The sequence below is a fragment of the Triticum urartu genome, chromosome 5A (genome assembly GCF_056163025.1).
Source record: "Triticum urartu cultivar PI428250 chromosome 5A, HENAU_Tu73, whole genome shotgun sequence".
In the NCBI taxonomy this organism is placed as follows: Eukaryota; Viridiplantae; Streptophyta; class Magnoliopsida; order Poales; family Poaceae; genus Triticum; species Triticum urartu.
The window spans coordinates 648,703,319-648,723,979 of record NC_141877.1 but is presented as its reverse complement, the minus strand read 5'-3'; the positions used below and the strand labels follow the sequence as shown (position 1 = coordinate 648,723,979).

General features: G+C 45.1%; 1 pseudogene; it reads right to left on the bottom strand.

The window, feature by feature from the left end:
- Positions 1–242: 242 nt before the first annotated feature.
- LOC125526155 (small nucleolar RNA Z247) lies at positions 243–381 on the bottom strand (annotated as a pseudogene).
- Between the last annotated feature and the right edge of the window lie 20,280 nt (positions 382–20,661).

Genomic DNA, 20,661 nt, shown 5'->3' with positions numbered 1-20,661 from the left:
GGCATGGTTGAAGCGATTGCGGCAGTGAAGGGCGTCATGGCCAAACTTGCTGCACACCTGACACTTCAAGTTGGAGTGGCCGTTGCCGCGGCCACGCCCCTGTCCGCCGCCTTGTCCGCCATGTCCGCCGCCTTGTCCGCCATGTCCACCGCGTGCACCATTGCCGCCGCGGTCATTGCCACGAGCAGCAGTGTTGGCGGAAGGATGGATTTCACCTGACGAGTTCTGCTGCTCTAGGCGAAGTTCAGCGCTAAGGAGGTACGCATAGAAACTGTTGAGACTTACTGGATCATCCCGCGCCGTGATCGACGCGATGAGGGGCTCGAACTCGGAGCCCAGCCCGGCGAGCATGTAGCCGAGCACTTCATCGTCAGTGAGGGGCTTGCCGATGGAAGCCATTGCATCAGCGAACCCCTTCATCTTGCGGTAGTAGTCGGAGGCAGAGAGGTCCTTCTTCTTCAGGTTGGAAAGCTGATACCTGAGCTGCATGATGCGGGCCCGATTCTGCGAAGCGAACATGTCGTGTAGTGCAGTCCAAACGGCGGCGGAGGTCGTCAGCTGGGTCATCTGGCCGAGGATGTCCTCGGTCATGGACCCGAGGAGGGCGATCATGACAAGCTGGTCCTGCTGGTACCAGCGAAGAAACTCTGGATTGGCCACATCGATGGCTGCATCACCAGTTCCTTCCTTGATGGTGTGCGGCGGGGCTGCGTTGGTGCCGGCAACATAGCCGAACAGGCCGTTTGCAGCAAGGGCGGGGACGTCTTGGGTCTTCCATAGCAGGAAGTTCTCGCGTGTAAGGCGCAGAGTGATCAGGCTACCGAGCGAGGTGACTGAGATCGGAGCGGAAGTGGAGGAGCCGACGGACAGGGTGCCGGCGTTGAGGGTGGTGAGGGCGCCAGCGGTGCCGGAGGGGGAAGCAGGGGTGGTGCCCGTCATGGTGGAAGAAGGGAGATTGGATCTTTGGCTCTGTATACCAAGTTAAGCAAATTGTTTTGCCGTGGTGATTACCTCCAGCCTCTTCTCTATTTATATTCACGTACATGGTACAGGATAGATACAGGTAGTTAGGATTACAACGTGTGCTGGGATTAGATAAGAATGACCCGCACAACAAACTCAATCTAATCCTAACTATACAACTTGACGTACATGTTTAACAGTCCAAAGACAGCATCATCAACTGATATCTGATAATGATTACTACTAGTTCAGCTCCAATACTATATAAAACATTTGAATCGTCCATATTTACGAATGTTGATATTATTAAAACAATAAAATCAACATAACCTGTTCAACAAACATAGCACATTCGCATGCCTAATGGTACAATAATCATCTAATACATTGACATTTCAGCTCCACCGTCTTGACCACCAACTCTGCTATCTGCAGGTAAAAGGAATCCAATAAACCGAAGAAAATTCGTGGAAGAGCTAAAATGATGAGAAGGCAAAAAACTACCATTTATGACAAAGGTAGGAATAGGGAAATGAAACAGCATCTACTGCTAGGCACAAGGTAGAGCCACAATTATCATTTACCTAGTAATGAATTACATGTTAGGACTGTTTAGCTGTCCAGAGGAAATGTATTCAAATAGAATTACTATTCTGGAGAGGATTCCCTTCATTAATACCAAATGGGTAAAATAAGCTCAATTTGAGAAACTTAAGTGGCAAATGGCAATACTCACTACTATTCGGGTTCAATGAAACTAGTAATGTTTTTCCAATGTAGGATAATATAGATGCCAATAGCTATTATGAATTTACAATTAATATCAAGATACATAGCACTCCACATGTGGAAATCAAATAACACTTTCGATATAAAATGTTTTGACAATATGGTTGTAGCGCAATTGTTCTCATCAAGGTTTTCGAGTCGACGAGTCGTTCTGGGGCAGCGACTCATGACGAGTCGAGCCTGGCCAATCGACTAGTCGCAACTAGTCTCGACTAGTCGAGGGGTTTGAGTCAACCCTGGCAGTGTCGACGACTAGACTCAAAAACAGTGGTTCTCATGCTGAAATACCAATACAAATACAGGGACAAAAAATTACCTGTAATGTAGAAATTTCTGTAGGGATAATAGGTCCTGCTAGACATGAAATTTCTTTGTGTTTTAAAAAGACTTGTGAACTGCATGGACTCAAGCTGGAGCATGTAGTCGCCGAAAAAGGTAGATAGGATAATCGCATTAGTGTCCTCATCGTATCCCTGCGCATCGACACCGCATTTTGCCCCATTTCTGGTTCTGGTGAAAAGAGCCCGTCTAGTTGAATGGTTTTCTGCAGCTCCCATCCAACAACATCATCGCAGTTAGATTTCCTCTCCCATAATTGGATTATCTTGCTTACATAATCTGTTTCTGACAAAACAGCAAGGCCAGGCCACTATGCTCTGTCCGTACCGCGTAAAAGGACCAGTAGTCGTCGGCAGCTCCATGTAAAATTGGATGAGCGTCTGCTGGCTTCTGGGTCACTGCAAGGCTCTGGTTTTGAAAATCAAACTCCAGGATGGCACCTCCAGACATAAGCCAGCAAAATGAATTCTTAACCAGGATGCTGGGGTTCGCAATGCAAGTCGAAGTCGAATGTGCAGTCTCTACTGATTACTGAAACAATACCCCCCCACACACCAGACTCTGACTCGTAGAGGCATGCAAAATGGCGTGTGCCGGTAGAATCACTGCGCACCAAGGCCTATCTAAATGGGGTGAACCGGCAGTCACCGTGCACATGCCCATCTTGGCCGGCGGCGGCGCACATCACCGCGGCGTTCTGGACGGACTTCCACCCCGGTGGAAACCCGACGCGGCGCTGGTGTCCGGTGAGGGGATCCCACACGACGGCATCGCGGCGCGCCTGGCAGATGAGGAGGATGAGGCCGTGGCGGCCGCCGAGAAACTCCCAGCCCTCGCCCAGGCTCCATGGCGCGGAGAAGCGCGCGGGTGGGATGCGGTCCCGCCGGCCCGCAGTTGTGGGTCAAGATGGCAACGGGTCCGAAACCCATCGGGTTTTGCTTACCCAAACCCATCCTCACGAGAAAATCGTAAACCCGTCCCTGTCCCCACCAACGTGCGCCGGGTTAAATTTTTGCTCGTCCCCTAAACCCGTTGGGTTTTCTAAACCCACAGAAAACCCGTCCCCACGAGCAATTAATGAAAACAACAATACTTGAAAAAAAATAGAAGCATATTACAGCAGCATGCGACAACTGGGGAACCTAGGTTTAGGTGTTGTGTTGTGCTGGAGAGAGGCCTGAAGATCGAGCGACACTGCAGCGACTGAGCGAGGGGTTGGTTTGTACTCCAGGGCCACGATGCTGTGGGGCTTGGTTGCTCGGGCGCTGTGGCTTTGGGCCACTTGAGTCAAGATGGATCGGTGCATACTAAAAAAAACGTATTTTGACGGGTTTTGTTGGGTTTCGGGTTTGGCTAAAAAAACGTATTTCGACGGGTTTAAATCTGTGAAACATGTCAGGTTTTATAATGTACCCACAAGTAGCCCCGCGGGGATAGAAAGTCGCCCATCCCCGTCCCCTAATAGGGTAAAAACCCGTGGGGACGCGGGTTTCGTGGCCCCATTGCCATCTTGAGTCGTGGGGTTGAAGATAGGCGGCTCGTCTGCGCGGTATTCCTTGTCGAAGAAGCCGAGCAGCGGCGGTGGCTTATTCCGGCTGTGGTGCTCGCGGAAGCGGCGGTGGAAACCGGGGTCGACGAGGGTGCGGCGCCAGCGCGTGCACAAGAGGGATGCGCGCGGGAGGGAGGAGGGCTTCGGAGGGAGGCGGAGGAGGATCTCTTCGAGGACGACGCCACCGTCCAGCGCGGGCGCCGGCGAAAGCCGGCTCATTCCAGCGGCGAGGCTAGGGTTCGGGAGGCTGTGTGGAGTGAAGTGGACCGGGAAGGTGGAGGGGAAATTGATTTGACTTTTGCACAAACTGAACTACTCCAATTTCCTTACTGAAATGAAATGCTATTTGAGCCCAGCGAACTAGCCGGCCACCATTGGATGCAAGTACGAATCTCAAGCGGGGGTTTGTTGCCACGTCGGTTTAGAAATAACGTTTTCCAAAAACGTTTGCTGGGATTGGCATATGTGCGAACGAAGCCACGGCCCCACCATACATCCCCTTCCACCAAAAATGCTAGACGAGGTCGCGGGCGGGGTGGGTGAGAGGGAGCTAAGCTAGATAGCTCCCTGTTGCCGACGAGTCACTCCAATCCATAGTTGGTCGTCGTTTAGTCTGGACGTGTGATGGTCATCTTTTGAGTTTTGACGCGGTCCATGTTGATGTTGGTTCTCACTGAAAAGACTGGTTCCCGTTGAATGGCGCCGCCGGACGTCATCCTGCTTTGAATGGCGACGAGCCGCCGAGAAGGCGACAGGATCATAGGCGCACCGGGCATCGGCTCGGCGGGAAGTAAAGCTTCGAGCCCGCGGAAGGTCTGTCTGTATATCTCGCCTGGAGCGCGAGGAATGGTCGCGTCTCCTACACGGACGGATGCTCAAGTGCCCGCTCATGAAGCACGCTGCTGCCTCCTAGTCTGCCGCGGCATTTTTCATGTTTCTTCGTTTTCGTTAAATCTTAAATTTTACATACTTTCTAACATTTTCGTAGATCAGTCTACAACAAGGTAAGACAAAATTATCGGTTGTAATTTTAAAATAGATTTGCATATCTTAAAAGTGTTCATGCATTCCAGAAAAATATTTATGCTGTATTACGATTTTCTAAAATGTTCCTCTAATTTTTTTTGTAAAAAAGTGTTCATGAGTTTCTTTTGTAATTAAAGAGTGTGTTCATGTAATTTAAAAAAAACCATGTCATTTCTAAAATTTTCCAGGCTTTAAATATATTTGTTTTATTTCAAGTATTTATACAAGAAAAATGTTCATGAAATTGTAAAAAGGAAAAAAATCGGAAAACATTATGACCATTTTTTGAACACATGATAGTTTTTTTAATACATGATAAAAGAAGTTTTGGAAACTGTTCACACCTTTGCAAAATTGATCATTTAATTTCAAAAGTATTTACACAGTAAAAAACGTCCACGAAATTAGTAAAAATGAACATTTAAGAAAAACATGATGTACCTTTTAGAAACACAATTGATGCTTTTGATATACACGATGGACTTTTAGAACGCGATGAATATTTTTTTAATACATGGTGAACATTTTCTAAAATGCATGCTGATTTTTTTTAAATATGGGCTGAAATGTAAAAATACAATGTAGAGTTCAGAAAAGTACTATGTATGTTTTGGAAATACACAATGAACCAAAAAAACCAGGATAAAAGAAACAAGTGAACGGGAATAATAAGTAAATAATCAAAATAAGAAACAAAAGGGAAAATAGTAGAAAATCTAAAAAGGGAAACAAAGGAAATGCGAAATAGGTACGTAAAAAAGGGGGGAAACAAGCATACTAGGCCTGTCTAGTAGGGTGCAAGTGTCGCACCAAAGAAGGGACGAAACCCGACGTACTCCATGCAAGGTGAACACGCAGAAGAAGAAAAAAACGCTTGTACAGAGCATCTCCAGCCAAACTCCTAAAAGAGCATCATCTCTCAAACCAAGTAGTTAGAGATTCCCATGATGGGAGAGTTAAAGTTCTTACTTGGTTTTGAGGTCAATCAACTCAAGTAAGGAACCTTCATCTCTCAAACCAAGTACACCACCGACATTCTCAAAAAATACAAGATAGATACCACCAAAAGGCCAAGAAGCCTGCAAATGGACACCTCAACGTGGATGTAGGAGGTAAAGATGTGGATCAAAGAGATATATCGTTCTATGATTGGATCCTCGCTTTACCTTGGTGCATCTAGACCGGATATCATGTTAAGTGTGTGCATGTGTGCAAGATCCAATCCGCTCCCGAGGACAACCGTGAAGTGGTTGTTAAGAGAATCCTTGGATATCTTGTTCATATCCCAAACTATGGTTGTCGTATCCTAATGATGCTACGTTTGATCTTGTTGGACATTCGGATTTGGATTATGAGTGCGACAAGGTCGATAGTAACTCCACATCCGGAACCTGCCAATTACTAGGGAGATCTTTACTTAGTTGGTATTCCAAGAAACAAAACTCTATTTCCACCTCCATTGCCGAGGACGAGTATATCGTCGCAAGTAACGTTGCACTCAATTGTTGTGGGTGAGGTAGACTTTGCGAGATTTCGATACTTGTGTTGATCATGTGCCTCTTTTGTGTGATAACAAAAGTGCCATAGCTATTTCCCACAATCCCGTCCAACACTCCTAAACCAAACATATATAGATGTCCATCACCACTTCCTTAGAAATCATGTGCTTAAAAGGAGATATTGTTATAAGTCAGATAAGCACAGATAGGTAGTTAGCGGACATGCTTACCAAGCCTCTAGATGAAGCTAGGTTTTACAATTTAAGGCTTCAACTCAATATTGAAACTTGAAATGAAATCTTGCTCACACACATGTACTTACCTTTATTGTCTTGTTTAGATGTATGCATGGTAATAGAGGGAATGACACTGAATTAAAGAGCTCACATACCCCTAGATGATGCAACTATTGAGATAAATCTTGTATGTAGTCATATTACGATGATCTATGTGATTCAAGGGAGCTTAAGATCTTTGGGCCCAAGTTTATCTTCATGGTGCCAAGCCTTATATGCTCTTTTGAGGGTTGGTTTCTCTTGTGGATTTCACTGCCATATTCAAGATCTTTTGATCTCCAAGTATTAATGTCCATCAGTCATTTATTTGGTTTAGTTCTTGGACGCTAGCATCACCTTATTTTCTCCCTTTTTGACTATTTGTTATAGAGCTACAACCCTACAATCATTTATCCCAGGAATTTTTTCCTAGATCTGTTTAAATCCGCTCCCACTGAGAGTCAAACCTAGGACCTGGGGTGCTACTTGAAGGAAATATGCCCTAGAGACAATAATAAAGTTGTTATTTTATATTTCCTTATATCATGATAAATGTTTATTATTCATGCTAGAATTGTATTAACCGGAAACTTGATACATGTGTGGATACATAGACAAAACACTGTGTCCCTAGTAAGCCTCTACTAGACTAGCTCGTTAATCAAAGATGGTTAAGTTTCCTAACCATAGACATGTGTTGTCATTTGATGAACGGGATCACATTATTAGGAGAATGATGTGATGGACAAGACCCATCCGTTAGCTTAGCATAATGATCGTTAAGTTTTATTGCCATTGCTTTCTTCATGACATATACATATTCCTTTGACTATGAGATTATGCAACTCCCAGATACCGTAGGAATACCTTGTGTGCTATCAAACTTAACAACGTAACTGGGTGATTATAAAGATGCTCTACAGGTATCCCCGAAGGTGTTTGTTGGGTTGGCATAGATCGAGATTAGGATTTGTCACTCAGAGTATCGGAGAGGTATCTCTGGGCCCTCTCGGTAATGCACATCATAATAAGCCTTGCAAGCAATGTGACTAATGAGTTAGTTGCAGGATGATGCATTACAGAACGAGTAAAGATACTTGCCAGTAACGAGATTGAACTAGGTATGAAGATACCGACGGTTGAATCTCGGGCAAGTAATATACCGATGACAAAGGGAATAACGTATGTTGCCATTACGGTTTGACCGATAAAGATCTTCGTAGAATATGTAGGAACCAATATGAGCACCCAGGTTCCACTGTTGTTTATTGACCGGAGAGGTGTCTCGGTCATTTCTACATAGTTCTCGAACCCGTAGGGTCCGCACGCTTAACGTTCGATGACGATTTTGTATTATATGAGTTATGTGATTTGGTGACCGAATGTTTTTTGGTGTCTCGGATGAGATCATGGACATGACGCGGAGTCTTGAAATGGTCGAGAGGTAAAGATTCATATATATGACGATAGTATTCGAACACCGGAAGTGTTCTGGGGGTACCGGGTACATATCGGGTCACCGGGAGGGGTTTCGGGCAACCCCCGACATGCTATATGGGCCTAATGGGCCAAGAGGGGAAACACACCAGCCACAAAGGGGCTGATGCGCCGCCCCATATGGGCTGGACAAATTGGAGAAAGAAATGGGAAGAAGGAAAGAAAAAAGGGAATAGGATTCCCCCTTCCCCCTCTTCCCTTCCTACTCCGAATAGGAAAGGGGGAGGCCGAATTGGGAGGACCCCAAGTAGGATTCCTCCTGTGTGTGTGTGTGTGGCACCGCTAGAACACACAAAAAATATTGTTAGTCGTCTGCGGCGCCCACCTCCACAGTTTACGCCTCCGGTCATATTCACGTAGTGCTTAGGCGAAGCCCTACGCGGACCACTTTAGCATCACCGTCACCATCGTCGTGCTGACGGAACTGTCCCTCGACACTTTGCTGGATCAAGAGTTCGAGGGACGTCATCGAGCTGAACGTGTGCAGAACTCGGAGGTGTCGTACGTTCGGTGCTTGATCGGTCGGAACGAGAAGAAGTTCGGCCACATCAACCGCACTGTCAAACGCTTTCGCTTTCGTTCTACGAGGGTACGTGGACACACTCTCCCCCTCTCGTTGCTATGCATCTCCTAGATAGATCTTGCATGAGCGTAGGAATTTTTTGAAATTGCATGCTACGTTCCCCAACAGTACTAAGATCACCGCAACAACTAGACTATAGTCCCATTCGCGTCTTCTCCTTTTGGTGTCTTTGATGACAAAAGGGGAGAATATTGCTCTATTAGGTTGGACTTTGGGTTATATATGGGTTATTCGTCAAATTCTCGTTCTTCGTTTGATCTTTTCGAGCTTGTTGATAGTTAAAACTTCTTAAAGCTATATAGTATTTAAATTGTTTGTCTTGGCTACCTTATGTTTATGTATGATACTATGTTATATGTTTGTGATGTTACGTTTTTGCGTATTGGTTGTCTGTATGTTGCCATGATTTTCTATTTGTCTCATATATCATGTTATTGATGTTATGACAGTCACACACACAAGCGCGCGCGCACACGCACACACACACACACACATCACTTGTCAGCATTTTGAGTTGGCTATGGTAAGTTCATGCCTTATTTTTGAGCAATCTCATATGTCCCGAGTTTGTTGCAAAAGTGAAACTCACTTTGTGCATCCATGTTCACTTTTGCACCCCCTCGGTTTCTAAACTTTTTAGGGGGGGAGCATTTATCCGACCATGTGCAATTTCTGTTCAAATGCAAAGGAAATTTCTTTTGTGTACACAATGAAGGAAATATGCCCTAGAGGCAATAATAGAGTTTTTATTTATATTTCCTTATATAATTATAAATGTTTATTATTCATGCTACAATTGTATTAATCGAAAACTTAGTACATGTGTGAATACATAGACAAACAGAGTGTCCCTAGTATGCCTCTACTAGACTAGCTCGTTAATCAAAGATGGTTAAGTTTCCTTGCCATAGACATGTGTTGTCATTTGATGAACGGGATCACATCATTAGGAGAATGATGTGATGGACAAAACCCATCCGTTAGCTTAGCACTATGATCGTTTAGTTTATTGCTATTGCTTTCTCCATAACTTATACATGTTCCTATGACTATGAGATTATGCAACTCTCGAATACCGAAGGAACACTTAGTGTGCTATCAAACGTCACAACGTAACTGGATGATTATAAAGATGCTCTACAGGTGTCTCCGATGGTGTTTTTTGAGTTGGCATATATCGAGATTAATTAGGATTTGTCACTCCGATTGTCGGAGAATTATCTCTGGGCCCTCTCGGTAATACATGTCACTACGAGCCTTGCAAGCAATGTGACTAATGAGTTAGTTACGAGATGATGCATTACGGAACGAGTAAAGAGACTTGCCGTTGATGAGATTGAATTAGGTATGATGATACCTACAATCGAATCTCGGGCAAGTAACATACATATGACAAAAGGAACACCGTATATCGCTATGCGGTTTGACCGATAAAGATCTTCGTAGAATATGTGGGAGCCAATATGAGCATCCAGGTTCTGCTATTGGTTGTTGATCGATAAAAATCTTCATAGAATATATAGGAACCAATATGAGCATCCAGGTTCCGCTATTGGTTATTGTCCGGAGATGAGTCTCGGTCATGTCTACATAGTTTTGGAACCCGTAGGGTCCGCATGTTTAACGTTCGATGACGATATGTATTGTGAGTTATGTGATTTGATGTATGGAAGGTTGTTCGGAGTCCTGGATGTGATCACGGATATGACAAGGAGTCTCGAAATGGTCGAGACACGAAGATTGATATATTGAAACGTTATGTTTGGAAACCTGAAAGGTTTTGAATAGGTTCGGGCATTTTTCGGAGTACCGGGGGTTACCAGAACCCCCAGGGGGGTTAATGGGCCTTCATGGGTTTTAGTGGAAGAGAGGAAGAGGCGGCCAAGAGGAGGGGCGCACCCCCCAAGCCCAATCCAAATTGGGAGGGGGGTCGGCCCCCCTTTCCTTCTGGCATTTCCTAAACGGCGCCCTTTGCGCCCGTAACAGCTGTTTGTGCAATGGGGCGCACCCCCCCATCCCACAGTGGGCCGGCCCGTCTTACTCTTTTTTCCCTTCTTCTCTTAAATCTTTCAAAAAAGGTGCGTACAGGAGTTTCGAACCCTTCACCGCACGGTCTCCATACGAGCGCTGTAACCAACAGGGACAACGTCCCTTTGTGGTTGGGAGGGTCTTTTATAATTCCTCAAATAAAGAATGTGAACCTGTTTTGTGTTTTCTTTCTTTTTGGCCGGTTTTTCTTCTATTTTTCTCTTTTTATTTTTTTTCTACTTCGTGAAACTTTTTAGGTTTATCAAGCATTTGTTTTGAACCATTTTTGAATTCATGAACTTTTTTGAAAATCAATAATTTTTTTGCAAATCTGACGAACATTTTTCAAATTGGATGAACTTTTTTTGAATTTGTGAACATTTTTCAAAACTGCCGAACTTTTTGCAATCTAATGAACATTTTTTCAAATTTGATGAATTGTTTTTGGAATTGCTTAACTTTTTTTGAATTCGTGAACTGTTTTAAAAATCAATGAACTTTTTGTAGATCCGATGAACTTTCTTTCAAAATCCATGATTTTTTTTTCAAATTCGATGAACTTTTTCGGAACTGTGAACTTTTAAAAAATGACGAACTTTTGCTTCAAATTTGATGGACTTTAAAAAACAATGAACATTTTCTAATATGGAGAACTTTTTTCAAATTTGATGAACTTTTTTTTAGAATCGACGAACTTTTTTTCAAATCCGATGAACTTTTTTTCAGAGTCGATGAACTTTTTTCAATTTTGAGGAACGCTTTCTCAAATTCAATGATCTTTTTTCAGAATTGATGAACTTTCTTCAAATTCGATGAATGTTTTCTCAAAAATCGATGGACTTTTTTCATAATCGATGAACTATTTTTAGAAGTCGATGAACTTTTGTCAAATTCGATGAACCCTTCTCAGAATGGATGAACTTTTTTCAAATTCGATGAACGTTTTCTCAAATTCGATGAACTTTTTTCAAATCAATGATTTTGTTTCAAACTCAAGGTAATTTTTTAAATTCTTGATTTTTTTCTCAAATTAGTGAAATTTTTCCATGTTAATGAACTTTCTGAACATGTGAACATTTTTCTAATTCGTGAACTTTTTTTAGTAGACCATTGTTTCTTTGTTGGTTCATGTTTTTTTAAATCTGTGAATTTTCAGTTTTAAAAGAAAACCACGTTTATCCAAAATATTATCAAGAAATTCCAAAGTACACAAATAGCGTGGCTGCAGGTATTCTTATAAAGAGAATCACCTATGTGTACATAGTGTAGTGGTTTGATAGGTATCTTGAGGAATACAACGCGGGGGTTCGATTCCAAGTAAAGCTTCTTTTCTGGAACGTTTTTGCGGAGGTAGTTTTTTTTGCGGAGGTAGGTGTGAGCCAGCGAGCGATTAGTTGTTTGCCTCGTGATGGGCCGGCCCATATCAGCTGCGAGGGCGCCAAGATGCAGAACCGGCTCTTAAAGCGCCCATTAGGAGCTCCCTTTCCTTCTTCCCCTCTTCCCTTTCCTTCCCCTTCTAGTTGGACTAGGAAAGGGGGGAACCTACTCCTAGTAGGAGTAGGATTCCCCCCCTTGGGGCGCGTCCTATGAGGCCGGCCGACCCCCACTACAAGAAATATGTCAACTTGTGACCAGCACTATTGGTCACTGAATGGTCACTGTTTTCAATTTGTGACCTTTTTGTGACAAAAAACATAAGGTCAAAAGCTGGCGGTCGTAAGCTGACTATAGCGACCTTTCTTCTGGAATGGTCGTAGACGTTTATGACCAAAATACATCTACTGTGGCGTTTTAGTCACTAGCAACCTCCCCAGGCCACGTAGGCATCCAGCGTGGCAATCTGATGTTGCACAAGATTCAGCCCGGTCCAATTCGATTTTCTACATGGGCCTAGCCCAACAATTCAGCCTATTTGTGTTTTTTTCTCATATTAATTTTGGTTAGGTAGATGGGCCAAGCCCAACAATTAAGCCTTCTCATTTTGGGACCGTGGCCTTTTCTGCTAGGAAGTTTTAGTTTTTTTCTAATATAAAAAAGGTCCACTAGTCAAATGGGTCCCAGATGTCAGGTTCAGGTACGTGGGTCCCAACTAGCAAGTTCATATTCTTCATATTTCAATTTAACAGTAAATAAATAACCAGTATTTAAATTGGCACAAACAAAACACACACATAATACTCCAAACATTATCAGCCAGATTCAGTATAGAGCTCCTATTGTACAAATAACATATACTTTACAAGCTCTACACATAATAAGCTCTAACATATACAAGCTCTACAAGCTCTACACGTGATACGGTGCCCTGGTGTTAACCCTGTAGCTCTACAAGTGTCTTCAATCTTCTTCAACATGGAGCTCCTTCGGTAGCGAGCACAAACTGGGCACTTGCATCATCACATGAAGGCAATTTTAGATCATAAAAACGAATGTTCCAAGCACAGTTTAGAGAAAAGAACCAAGTAAATTTGCCCCCAATCGTACAAACTAAGTTTAGAGAAAACCAAACATGAACAAGCACTTATTATGTGGGTTTTAAAGTTTTTAATACATTTATTTTCTATTAGCAAAACTGAATATGCTACTTCCTGATTCATGGCTGCATAGTCCAGCTAGCTACACCAGTTTGCTCTCATGCAAAAATTAGAAAGAAAAAAAAAGAACAAATAAATCAACACTGATTTCTCTAACATATATAGTAACTTGCTGATATAACTTGTATAACTTGTATATTTGTCGACGGAAAACGGGATGCAAAATCATGTTTCAGTCTAGATCAATCTATCCACAATTAGTCTAACACATACAAGTTATACAAGTTATACTGTATGTGTTAGACCAGCAACGGGATAGCAGCAAGCCATCAGGCAACAACACAGCAGAGCACCACAAGCAGCAGCAGAGCACAAGCACAAAAAGAGAACAAGTGAGCTCGAGGCACTGGCTCGAGGGGGAGACCAGGAGAGAACCAGAGGAGCTCACCTGCCTGAAGATGAAGACGAGCCGAGGAGAAGTTTGGGGGTGCACGGCAACCCAAGGAGCAGTAGATCGAGGGCCGGCGGAGAAGGGGTCAATGTCAAGCTTGGGGGCGCGAGGCGGAGAAGCTCTGAATATGCAAATCTGTACACAGCAAGGTCACAAAAGAAACAAAGTTAATTTGTGATTTGTAACTATCACTAGCAACACTAGAAACAATGCAAGCACAGAACATCATCATGTTGAGCTCTGAAATTAAGTGCAACAAACCATGCATGGGGACACTGAGAAGAACACCAGAAGATAGCCACATATGATCAATTTAACCAAATGGGACAGATCAGGGATAGATGCACACCCATAATAAAAAGTGGAATCAGGGATAAATGCAATGGATGTTGGCTTGTCAACCATAGTACTTTAGGGACAACAGTGTAAACCCACACAAATGCTAGTAATTCCAGCATATCAAGGACCATTTTATCAGGTCATGTGTCTACTATCAAGAGATGACTGTATCATTTACACCACTCATCCCTACATCACTCTAAGCATCGGAACTGACAAATATTGTGGTCTAGTAACATCAGTTGCTTCCAAGCACACAACAACGTACTGTCAGGAACTGATCAATGCACATACTGCTAGCCACTATTAGTGACACACAACAGCGTATTATTGAATTAGTAACGATTCATAGATAAGCAGCTTCTATTTCAACTTGTCATGCAAAATCGTGAGGCAGCAAACAACTACAGCAGTGGCATGAGACGCATGGGATAAGCAACAACTGGTTCATACAGCGATACGACACAGATCACATCAAGCAGCACGGTGAGAGGGGGGCAGGGGAAGTACCAGCGGCCTGGGGCGGGCGGGGGCAGAGCTCGAGGTCGAGGAGCGTGGGCGGACGGGGGCGGAGCTCGAGGTCGAGGAGCACGGCCATCGTCATCTTCCCCAACTCGCCCCTTCATCGCTAGTTTACCTAATATTGACCATCCAATGCCACTGTAAAGACCTGAAATACATGCAATGATTTAACAGGATATTTTTGTGCAGAGCAAAGTAGCATATGGGCATCAAAAATATGTTACTTTAGAATGCAGAGCAAAGTAAACCTCTCAACTCCACTAGTTATTATTATGAGTACAATGATCCCCTTTGATACCATCATACATGAATTAGAATCTTGAAAGTGCGTTATATCGACTAGAGGGGGGGTGAATAGGCAATTTTTATGAAAGTCTTCAAAACGTGAGAGTTGTGAAGACAAACAGTGAAGATCATGCCTATTACTATGCAGCGGAAGTTAGATTACACCAGGCCAGCCATGGTCATGTATTCAATAGAGTGAAAGCGCAATGACAAACAGCTTCAGTGGAATAAGGATCAGGTAGGAAGAAGTTATGAAGCCGAACAGATCATACATTCATGTTGTGAAGACAAAAGATAAAGCAAGCATGCAATGGCTTCACAATGAATAACTGTAAGCGAAAGGAAGTGAAGATGAAACCAGTGACACGTTGAAGACAATGATTTGTTGGACCAGTTCCAGTTGCTGTGACAACTGTACGTCTGGTTGGAGCGGCTAGGTATTTAAACCAAAGGACACACAGTCCCGGACACCCAGTCAAGGACACTTAGTCCAAGACACCCAGTCCTCACCGTTTTCTCCTTGAGCTAAGGTCACACAGACCTCGCCCAATCACTCAGGTAAGTCTTCAAGGTAGACTCCCAAACCTTCACAGACTTCGTTCACTGACAATCCACAATTTCTCTTGGATGCTCAGAACGCGACGCCTAACCGTCTGGAGGATGCACAGTCCTCAAGTGTAATAAGTCTTCAAATCACACAGACACGAAGACTTAAGTGATGCCCAATTTACTCTGGCTCTGGGTGGTTAGGGCTTTTCTCCTCACTGGGAATTTTTCTTTCAAAGGCTTCGAGGTGGGTTGCTCTCAAACGACAAAAGCCGTGTACTGAAATCTGAGCAGCCAACCGTTTATGGTTGTGGGGGGTGGACTATTTATAGCCACTTGGCAACCCGACCTGATCTGTCCGAAATGGCCCTGGGTCACTAAGGAACTGACACGTGTACCAACGGTCGAATTTTGAACTCACACGGCAACTTTACTTGGGCTACAAGTAAAGCTGACTTGTCTGACTCTGGACAAGATTTTCTCTCAAAGTCTTCGCTCGAAGACATAGGATTTGAATTAGGCATCACTTCAGTCATTCTGACTGGTTCTCTTCGACCCCACTTAACAGTACGGTGGTTCCTATGACACAACATGAATGAAATAGAACTACGAAGGATCTAGGTCTTCGAGTTCCAAAAGCTTCATAGGGAGTCTTCTCATGTCATTGTCTTCAATATGAATATCTTCATAAACCACCATTGTCTTCAATGTCTTCGTACATTTTTAGGGGTCATCTCTGGTAGTAAAACCGAATCAACGAGGGACTTCTACCTGTGTTTTCCTGCAATTCTCACAAACACATTAGTCCCTCAGCTAGGTTTGTCGTCAATACTCCAAAACCAACTAGGGGTGGCACTAGATGCACTTACAATCTCCCCCTTTTTGGTGATTGATGACAAACTAGTTGAAGTTTTCAACGGGAAACATAATTTGTGAAATTGTAAAAAGAATTGTCTTCATAAGTTGCAAGGGCTCCCCCTGAAGATGTGCATATAAGTAATTTGCTTCTTGAATGCAAATGCACATGGCAGGTTGTACTTGTGCAGATCCACTTCAACTTATGACAATCCACTATGCATGTGAAAGTATATGAAGATAATGACATGCATAATGGAAAATGGACGTCTGCAGAATGAGATGAGTGCGGAATTTATCGTCGCACAACGGAGTGACAAACCGGTAGCAGACGACCATCAAGGCTAAGTGTTACAACTCAATGAAGCAAATGTAGCAAAAAAACGGGAGTTGTAAGCACGAAGCAAAATGTAGCAAAATATGAAGGCACCCGCCCATAGTGACCCGCTTGAAGACTATAACCATCATATGCTTCTCCCCCTTTTGTCAGTGATGACCAAAAAGGTTTGAAGACATAGAGGTTTCTACGTGTTCCCAGGCGCAGCAGGGCGGTGGAGTTGTTTGGCGGCGGTGCAGACGAGCTTGGTGCAGATTCGACGCGCGTTGAAGCAGGTGGAGATGATGTCGCGTCGTCTTCTTCTTCAATAATCTGGGCAGACACGGTGGCAGCAGAAGAAGAGAACTCTGACTCTTCAAGTGATGGTGTGCTGCGCATCACCGCTCTTCTGGGAGGCGTGGAGTCAAATTTGAAGTGCTCTGTGAAGCCATCCTCATGCAGTTCAGCTTTAGGGCACATCATGGTGAGGCCCTTCCAAGTGCGGCGACAGGTCTCGTGTGTGACAAATGCATTCTTGGTTGCCAGATTTCTGATGCGATTGACGTCTTGCATGATGCTTCTCATCTGCCTCTTGAGCCAGTCGTGATGCCTATCTTGCTTTTGGTGAAGAGCCACAAGAAGCTCTCTGTCATTGAGTGCACGAGCGCGCTTCTTGGGTCTCTTTGCAGCTGTGTTGTTGGTGGCTTCAGTTGATGCAGGGGCACGTGTGGTGCCAGCCATTGGATACACTCGGGAGAGAGCTTCAACACCTTCAATATTTTGAGTGAAGCTCTGGTGTTCTGCATTCTGAAGACTTAGTGGTTGCTTGGCCGGCTCTGGATATATTGCTTCAGCAGATGTGTCCACATCTGGCAAAAATATCCTATGATTGCGGGCTGAGGGTTGATAGGAGATTGCAGAGTGAAGCTTGATCAGCCTCATAACCCAAGGAGCATAAAACTTTAATCCAAACAGTTCTGAAGCAGACGCTGCAAATTGACGGATGAAGAGATCCTGTGCATTGAAGCATTTGCCATGAAGAATGCAGAAGATGAGAGTCTTCATTGCACCATCAATTGTCGCATATCGAGAGTGTCCCTTGACAGGCCATAGAGTTCGCCTTATGATATGATATATTGTTCTGGGCAAGTACTCTAAGTCTTCAACGAAGAACCTAGTTGGATAGGGTGCATTCGGAGGCAGTGGCTTCATCATTGAGAGCATCTGACTCATATCTGGCTCAGGACGCTGAAATATGCTCTCAATTGCTTCAGCATGGAGTTGGCACCCTTCTTCAAAGAATTCACCAGGAGTGGGAAGGCCGGTAAGCTCAATTAGGTCGAAAGCATTGGCTTCATGATGGATATTGCCTGTCATCCACTCCAGAATCCATGTCTTCGGATCTCTGTTATAGCCTTTGATATGCACCGTGGCATAGAACTGGAGCAGAAGCTCTTCGTTCCAGTGCTCTTCATCAGTGATAAATGGCAGCAAACCCACTTGCTTGAAGCAATCCAGTGCTTCTTCCAGACCAGGCACACCCGCAACAGCTTCAACCTCAAGGCGCTTGTGAGGAAAGATGCGGCCTTGGTTGTAAAGGATGCATGAATAATAGCTGCGCTGTTGATGGCTCCAGAACCTATCTGATACAATCCGTTCCCTTGAATAAGGGTTCTTGGAGCGGTCGAAAAACGTGTTATCTGCCCTGAAGCCGTTGATGTTGAAGGAACCAGGAGCTGATGCAGGACCTGGGAACCTTGGTAGTCGTGGGATCGGCTTCTGGACCTGGGGCCTGTGCGCAATATGATAGTTGAATTGTGGTCCGGCAGCAGACTCAGGCACAGAATGTTCAGGAGCAGTAGCTTCGGTGTCTTCTGAAGCTGTTGTTGGGGAGGGCTCCACATTTGCTTCGGCGTTGTTTGTGGCAGCCTCAACATTTTCAGCTTCAGGCACGTTCTCCTTGAGAACTGCTTCTTGTTGGTGCGGGGGAGTTGGAGCTTGTGGTATTTCTGCTTGCTCTTCGGCTGATGCAGCCGGAATGTCTTCAGCAGCCTGAGCCCTTGGCCCTTTGCGAAGCCTATGGAGTGTAGGCGCCGGTGGAGTTGCAGTGGGTTGGGGCTCATCTTCCTCCTGTGGGCGATCTGCCCACGACGCATCTTGTGTGATTGGCGTCAATGGACGACCAATACTGATCTGTTCGCTTGTCTCAAGCTGAGGAAGGGCTGCATCACCTTGCACATTGTCTTGGAGACCAATGTCTTCAGCAGCGTAGGGTTCGTCTGCTGGAATGTCTTCAGTGTTGGGTTCATGCACAGTCAACTGACGATCTGTGTCAGGATAGCGGACGCAGAGGGGTTCAACTATCAGGGGCTCTGTGGGAGCAGCCCGAGATTTCTTGGTCTTGCGCTTCTTGATGATGGGTTCAGAAGGAGAGGCTTCAGAATGTTTTCTCTTCTTAGCTTCAGCCTCTGCAGTCCGTGTCTTCTTGTGCTGTGAGGCGGTTGATCGACTCTTTGGCTTCGAGCCAGTCGTTGCAGCGGGGAAGACAAGCGGAGCAGTCTCTGACCTTGGCGCTTCAGGTTCGGGCATAGCCGCCTTCTTTTTCTTCTTCGCAGCCATCCTGGGGTCAATGCCGGGACGCCCAAGTGCCTTGCGCTTTTCTGCCTCATTGTAGGCTTGCACGCAGCGATCAGCCAAAGTCTTCATGCGTTCTCGCGAGCCTTGAGCTTCGGCACGCGTCTTCAGGAAGTTCTCTTTCAGCTCGTGCAACATGATCTTGAAGTTTTTCACTTCTTGCACACTGAGCTTGGCCACGTGCTTCTTGAACTGACCCTTTTCATGATCAATTTTCTGCTTCAGTTCTACAATTTGCTGGGCTATTGCAAGTTCTGAAGCAATTGCACCTTGAAAGGCAACGCTGAGGCCTATGGGTACCTGCAGATCATTGAAGCTTATGTCTGGTGTGTCAAACCATTCATCGATGAAGTTGTGGATGATGGCGACATCAAACAGAGGCAGATTGTTGAAGATTTCAGCCTCCTCCTTGCTCTTGATGAGCTGCTCAAGAGCATCATCTCCAAGATCTTCATCACTTGAGAGATCAATGGCTTCGCAGCGCAGAATGTCAGCAGCTGTGAGCTCTTTGCCTGTGTGTGGCTGAGGCTTCTTGGCTTCTTGGGGCTTGGACACTCGTGATAAGCCTTCTGACTGCACACTGGCTTCAGGAGGTGCAGTTGCTAAAGGCTTCACTCTTGCGATCTTGGGAGAAGCGGCTAGCTTTGAAGATTTTGGAGCTTTTGGCTTCTTCTGCTTTGGCTTTGGAGCAGCAGGGGCGTCATCTGACTCAGTATCTGCTGGAGGGTCATTCACAGCAGTACCTTGGACTAGGATGCGAGTGATGAGGCCTGCAAGATTGGCATACGGCCCGATGATATTGGGATCGGCGTTGCGTGTGCCATCTGCCCTTGGTGAGGAGGGACCAGGGTTGAAGTCAAGCCCAAATTTCTTCTTGTTTATCTTCGCTGACTGTTGTGCAAACTGAAAGTTGCGCTTGAAGAGATTATCATCGCGGCACCAGAGAAGTGATGACGGATGTGCCTCAGCTGGCTGTGGTCCTCTCACCATGCATGGATAGAAGCCTTGAGCAATGGCTTCGTCTCTGGACCTGGGTACGAGATTTTTGTATAATACATCTCCCCATGGTCTCTTGATGGCGCACTTCTCCGCATATTCCTGAGTGACGAAGCGGTAGTGGAACCATTGCTCTGCCCAATATCTTCGAATCCATTGGATTCGTGTCTTGCGCTGACCATAGCTTTCTTCAGGATCAGTTTTGTACATCTCTGCCAATTCATCAGGCAGATCTTTGGACGTTTCACCACGTCGCTGTCTGCCTCCCTTCCTTGCTACTGTTTCTGAAGCCATGAATAACTTGGAAGGCTTCAAGATGTTCAAAGGCTTCAAAGGCTTCCTTTTGCAAGAACTGGCTTCAGGCGAGTTGATGTGATGCTGCAAGTACTCACACTTGGAACTGCTAGACGAAGTGAGAGTTGAGGCCGAGCAGTTCGATCCTCCGTGCCCTAACTTGGCGACGGAAGACACCTACGGCGACGGCGGAGAGAGCGATGTCCGCTGTCGATGTGAAAACGGCGTCGGAGAGGTTGCGGCAGTGAAGCGCTTCGTCGCCGGCGTCGTTGAGTGCTAGCGGTGGCGCTAGGGTTCGTGCGAGGGTGGAGGAAGGAGATAATGACGCGGTAAGTGTGAAT